At 48.1% G+C, this 6,497-nt stretch overlaps 1 pseudogene; it reads right to left on the bottom strand.

Annotated features, from left to right (window-relative positions):
- Positions 1-473: 473 nt before the first annotated feature.
- Positions 474-2,201, bottom strand: LOC127965513 (serine/threonine-protein kinase pim-3-like; annotated as a pseudogene).
- Between the last annotated feature and the right edge of the window lie 4,296 nt (positions 2,202-6,497).

The following is a 6,497-nucleotide window of genomic DNA, read 5'->3' as shown; positions in this document are numbered from 1 at the left end:
TGGAGCAGAGGATCAAAACCCTTCATTGTGTGGCGGCCATTAGTCCATGATCCTCTGCTCTTTCTGTAGGTGATCAGGAAGCTGTTCTCTGCACTTCCTGTGTCACTCCTGCTCACCCCATACAAACAATCAGAAGCATTTATCTAGTCTGATCCTAACAAGACAATCCAGCCATGACTGCTGTGAGTCAGATAAGTGTGTGTCACTGGCCACCTGCTCAGTGTAACCAGGGGTGGCGCTCAATGTCGTCTAAACTGGGCCGATCTGATGCCGCTGCACTGAGGCACCAGCGAATCAGCTGACGGCACTCTGTTACACACAACACAGTGTTCAGGAACACAAAACCACACGCTTCACCTGGATCTGGACCTGATTTCTGTCTCTTGCCTGTCGACAGCTCTCTAGGAAAGAGCAGTCTGCTTTTGGAGGTGACCCTCAATGCGCCTCTGAAGGGGAAACAGCTGCACAGGATGTTGTAGAGCGTCACCCCCACTGACCAAACCGTAGCCGGTCCCGCATGATAACGGTGATGCCGAAACCACTCAGGAGGGGCGTACTGAAGAGTGCCTGAGAGACCCAACAAGACCACAAACATCATCTGAAGAGGCCCCAGTCCAAACAGATTCCCTTCGCTCGATCATCAAAAGTCCACAAACAAACACAGATCACTGCAGGGAGATCAAACCAACCTGCAAAGTGTTTGTAGGCCGAGTCTTTCAGCAGATCTCCACAGCCGAAGTCCAGCAGCTTGATGTCATGTGAGTCTGTGGAGATCAGCAGGTTCTCTGGTTTGACGTCCCGGTGCAGGACTCCACGGCTCTCGCAGTGTTTCAGCGCCGTGATCAGCTGCAGCAGCACTTTCTTGGCCAGACTCTCCTCCAGGCGTCCGTTCTCCTCACAGAAACTCTCCAGATCTTGGCAAGGAAGCGGGCGCTCCAGGATCATGGTGTAGCGCCTGGGACGGTCAAACCACTCCAGCAGCTGCAGGACGTTGGGGCAGGCAGGAGCCGAATTGACCAGGGTCATCAACGCCACCTCCAGCGGCAGCCGACCCTGACCTTCCTGCAGGACAAACGCTCCGTTATATCCAGCGCTGAATCAGACCAAACAGAGCAACAGATTCACTCTCAACTCACAACTCTCAGTCTCTGTGTTCCTCGTTTAGAGACGTACTTGATGGCAACCTGTAGACAGATGAAGCACAGTAAACCACGCTGCCTAATTATCACCCATGAGGGACATTTACTGACATCAACATTTCTAAAAGCTGTTTAACTGCAGGAGGTAAGAAAATGTCTCACTGGCAGTCCATCAGACCTGCGGGTCCCAGCATACACAGAGCCGAATCCTCCTCGCCCCAGCAATGGGCCCTTCACATACGCTTCTGCAACACACAAGATCACAAGAAACGTCTTTAACAGAAAACATGCTGCAGCATCTAAACCTGTTACAGAACGTTACTGTAATTCAGCTGAAGAACATTTTCAGTGACTAATCATTGAGTGAGTCTTTAATCAGGTGTTTAATATGAGTGTATCTGACCTCTGCGGGAGCGTTTGGCAGCTCTTCTGTATGAAGGAGACGGATGCTCATCCTCCTGGCTGCCGCTCTGCCACTTCCTCTTCCTGTGAGGCTGATCTGTGGACACAGAAACGGCCAACTCTGAAGGCAGAGGTGCGATGTATCCAGGCAGCTCTTGGCTCAGCGGCTGGTTTGGGTTTGGCAGCGGTTCCTGAGCGCCGTCACCAGAGCCACGTCTCTCAAGCTCCTGATCATCCGTCTGAGAGACAGCAGCACTCCTGGATCTGGAGCGGCCCGAGCCTGCAATATTACACACATCAAACACTTACAGCCTTTATTAGCAACATTTATTAATAATCAACCACCAATGGTACTGCTCACATCCAATTAGGTTACTTTACATTTTAATTGTCTTGAACTGCATTTGAGCATCTCTGTAATTTGCCAGCGTTATAATTGTGTCAAAGAATTAAACACATATTTCACTGATTTTCATACACAGGGAATAAAATACATGTGATCAGTGAGCTGGTAGAAATGTGTGATTAAATGAGTTAACCTGCACACATTTCTTCACATCACTTCATTAACACAATGAACAACATCGTACTATAATAACATACCAATAATAAACAAACTAAATTAAAACACTCACCTCGTCTTTCACCCAAATGAGCCATTGACAAACTCCAATCAAAACAAGAAATTAATCAACAAAAAGGTAATTAATTAATCAATTAATTAATTACAGAAAGAAAGAAAGAAAGAAAGAAAGAAAAATCTGAAATAATAAGAGAAAAATAGAATTAGTCTTTCCTCAGAAATAATCAGAAATCCTTCAAAAATAAAACTCTACTCTAAAAATAAAAGTCTCTTCTCTGAACTCCGTCGAAAATCACAATCTCAGCACAGAAAATGTTCTCCAGAAGTCTCTGAAGTCGCCTCGTCTCTCAACCAGCAGATATCGATCAGATCATAACACGCGTCGCTATAGCAACTACAATTCGCGTGCGTGAGTTCAAAACTATTGAAAAGATTAATAATCTCTAATTCAGTTTAACCAGAGCTCATTATAGCATCTCTGATATATACTGATTTATGCCTTTATTAATAAATCTCACAAGTTAATATAAAAAAGTATATAAAAATTCAATGTATAAGATAAATGTGTGCGCTCGCGCTTTTGCGCACGCGACGTCAGGCGAGCATAAGTGAATCGAATTGTAGTTGCTATAGCGACGCGTGTTATGTTATGATTTCGGCATAAATATTTGTACACGTTTTCAACTAAAACCTTGATATATAACGTAATGTTGTTGTAGAATATTGTTGTGAATAATTCCTATCCATAAAGTGCTCAGAAATGGTTAAAAAAAATGATTAATAGATATTGTCTTTCTCCCGCATGGGATTTATCTGGGCTATGTGGGTGTCAACTGGGCATGGGCTCAGAGTGGGGACTTTGATGGGCTGAATGTGTGCCCAGCTTGGATACAGTTGTGGACCCAGTTAGGCTGCCCATTATTGTTTATTTGTGGGTCCCAGATGGGCCACATTTGGGCTATATTAGGATATATTTATAGTTACATAATTTTTTTCATATTATTTATTTTTATGCAGTTATTGGTAGCTACATAACCCTAATAATTAAATTGATTTAATTGTATGTATTTCATGTTTTATTCATTAAGGGTTATATCATAATGTAACTGTCACAGCCACACCTTCTACACTCCCGGAATCGGACACTTACGCCACACCCACTCGTCCCCAATCACCCGAATTCTGAACTCCTGTGCATCATCACCAGAACCACATATAAAGCCATCAGTCACCATCACTCATCGTCTGGTCTTGCACCGATCTCCTCTCTTGCCTGAACGCCATTATTAAACCTCCCTGAACTCTTGAACCCTCTTCATCCTCGTCAGTCTTCCTGTCCCCATCATCTTCATCTGAGCACCATCTGGATCACCGTTCACCATAAGGGAAGTTGTGTTGTCACCGTTCTATCCACGTGTCAAGATTCACCTGTGTCTGAAACCTCTGATTCACATTAAACTACCTTATCACTGAATCCTCTGTGTCCTCGTCTGTGTCTGACAGAAGACCAGACCGCATGCAGAGCTCTTCGGACACGGGCGAGGACCGCACCGCGGATCCCTTCACGCAACTGGTTCACGCTGTACGGTCCTCACTGATGCAACAAACTCCCCCTTCTTCACCGGCTGTCAACAACTCAAACACCGCTACAACTCCGGTCACTTCTTCAGTTGCCCCTGCGAGTCCCATGGCCAAACCAGTGACATACAGCGGCACGGCGGAGGATTGCAGCGGGTTCCTGCTACAGTGTTCCCTCTATATGGAATCCAACTCTCATTTATTCACCTCCGAACGCAGTCGAGTAGCCTTCATCATCAACCTACTCTCAGGTAAGGCCCTCCAATGGGCTGAATCCCTCTGGGACTCGAACTCACCTGCCCTTGGATCCGTCACTAACTTCTGTTCCCAGTTAAAATCCGTCTTTGGCCATCAAACTTCTGCATTGTCTGTCCATGACCAATTATTTACCATTCACCAACAGAGAGATGAATCTGTGAGTGATTATGCCATACGCTTCCGTACTCTCGCTTACATAAGCGGCTGGAATGAAACTGCCTTAATTACAGCATATCGCCACGGATTGAATGACAAGATACAAAGTTTGATAGTTGTGTACGAAGACTCACTAGGACTAGAGAATCTCATTCAGAAATCCATTCGAGTTGCCCAGAGACTCACTGCCTGTCATCCGCTCACTCCCGCTGTACTTCCTCCGCCCGCTATACCATCTGTCGCTCCTCCAGCACCTGAACCCATGCAAGTGGACTCTCACCATCTGTCCGCATCGGAACGTCAGTGGAGGATCAACGCCGGGCTATGTCTCTATTGTGGGGGAGATGGACACCTCTTACCATCCTGTCCAGTTCGACCTCCACGCCCAGCGGTGAGTACCATCCATATACCTCCTCACACTGCTCATCTAACTAAGACCTGGGTTACTCTAAGACACCTTTGCTCTTCTGTTTCAGTACAAGCCCTCATCGACTCCGGTTCGGCCGGGAACTTCATCAACCGGCAAACCTTAACTCGTCTCAACGCCAAACATCACCGAAGCCCTGTCGAACTCAAAGTAACCACCATACAGGGAAAGCCGCTGGGCAAGGGTCGTGTCCACTATTTCTCCCCCACAATCATCCTCCGCGTGGGACTCCTGCACGAAGAAGACATCACGTTCATGGTGCTGGAGGAATCCACCGCAGACATCATCCTGGGATGCCCCTGGCTTAACCTCCACCAACCTCACATCCATTGGCCCACTGGCGAGATCCTGAAATGGGGAATGTCCTGCCATCATACCTGCATCACTCCTCCAGCTAAAATCCCCAAGGTCAGTCCTCCCTTAAGGAAGTCTTCCCTACCGGTCTAGTCCACATCAGTGGAGAGCCCCGACACGAAGATGGATCATATCATCCCTCCTGAATATCGGGCGTTCCAGGATGTGTTCAGTAAGCGGTTGGCAACGAAGCTACCACCTCATAGGCCATGGGACTGCGCCATTGACCTCCTGCCTGGAGCAACCCTTCCTAAAGGACGAATCTATCCCCTGTCCATCCCGGAGCAGAAGGCCATGGAGGAGTATATACAGGAAGCCCTCGCTCAGGAGTTCATCCGACCATCTACTTCCCCTGCCGCTTCCAGCTTCTTCTTCGTGGCCAAGAAGGACGGAGGCTTGAGGCCGTGCATCGATTATCGCCACCTCAATTCACAAACCGTCAAATTCAGTTATCCTCTTCCCCTGGTCCCAGCGGCGTTGGAACAACTACGCGGAGCCAGGATCTTCACGAAACTGGACTTGAGGAGCGCCTACAACCTAATCCGCATCCGGAAGGGGGACGAATGGAAGACCGCTTTCATCACTCCTTCCGGGCACTATGAATACCGGGTCATGCCGTATGGGTTATCCAACAGTCCATCCGTCTTCCAAAACTACATGAATGAAGTCTTCAGAGATTACCTTAACAAGTTCGTAATTGTCTACATCGACGACATCCTCATCTACTCCACATCCAAGCAAGAACATATCCATCATGTCATCCTCGTACTCCGAAAACTCCGGGAACACCACCTTTACCTCAAATCTGAAAAATGTGAGTTCCATACGCCCTCAGTCCAGTTCCTAGGTTACATCATCGACCCATGTGGCGTGAAGATGGACCAGGGGAAGGTGGACGCCATCACACACTGGCCTCAACCCGGCTCCATAAAAGAACTTCAACGCTTCCTGGGCTTTGCCAACTTTTATCGAAGATTCATCAAGGACTACAGTTTACTCAGCGCCCCTCTAACTTCTCTCCTCCGGAACCGGCCCAAGTCTCTGTCCTGGAACCCTGAGGCCACTGAAGCTTTCCACCTGCTCAAACAAGCCTTCAAGACCGCTCCAATCCTCATCTACCCTGATCCCAGCCACCAGTTCATCGTGGAAGTGTACGCCTCATCCACCGGGGTCGGAGCAGTCCTCTCCCAGCGGCAGGGGAATCCACCACGACTCCATCCATGTGCCTTCTTCTCGAAGAAGCTATCCCCGGCGGAGCAGAATTATGACATCGGTAACCGTGAACTACTGGCCATTAAGCTGGCTCTGGAAGAATGGCGTCACTGGCTGGAGGGAGCCCAGTTCCCTTTCGAGGTGGTAACCGACCACCGGAACCTGGAATACCTCCGTGAAGCAAAAAGACTGAATCATCGCCAAGCTAGATGGGCCTTGTTCTTCACGAGATTCAACTTCAAGGTCACCTATCGCCCTGGCTCCCAGAACAATAGAGCCGACGCCCTCTCCCGTCTTCATCAAGCAGATCCCGAACCCGAATCTCCAGAACCAATCCTCCCTCCAGCCATGATAGTTAGTCCTATCCAGTGGAGTATTGATCATCTGA

This window comes from Carassius gibelio, chromosome B9, assembly GCF_023724105.1.
Source record: "Carassius gibelio isolate Cgi1373 ecotype wild population from Czech Republic chromosome B9, carGib1.2-hapl.c, whole genome shotgun sequence".
Taxonomy (NCBI): Eukaryota; Metazoa; Chordata; class Actinopteri; order Cypriniformes; family Cyprinidae; genus Carassius; species Carassius gibelio.
The sequence above is the reverse complement of the archived record's forward strand: the minus strand, read 5'-3'. Positions and strand labels throughout refer to the sequence as shown.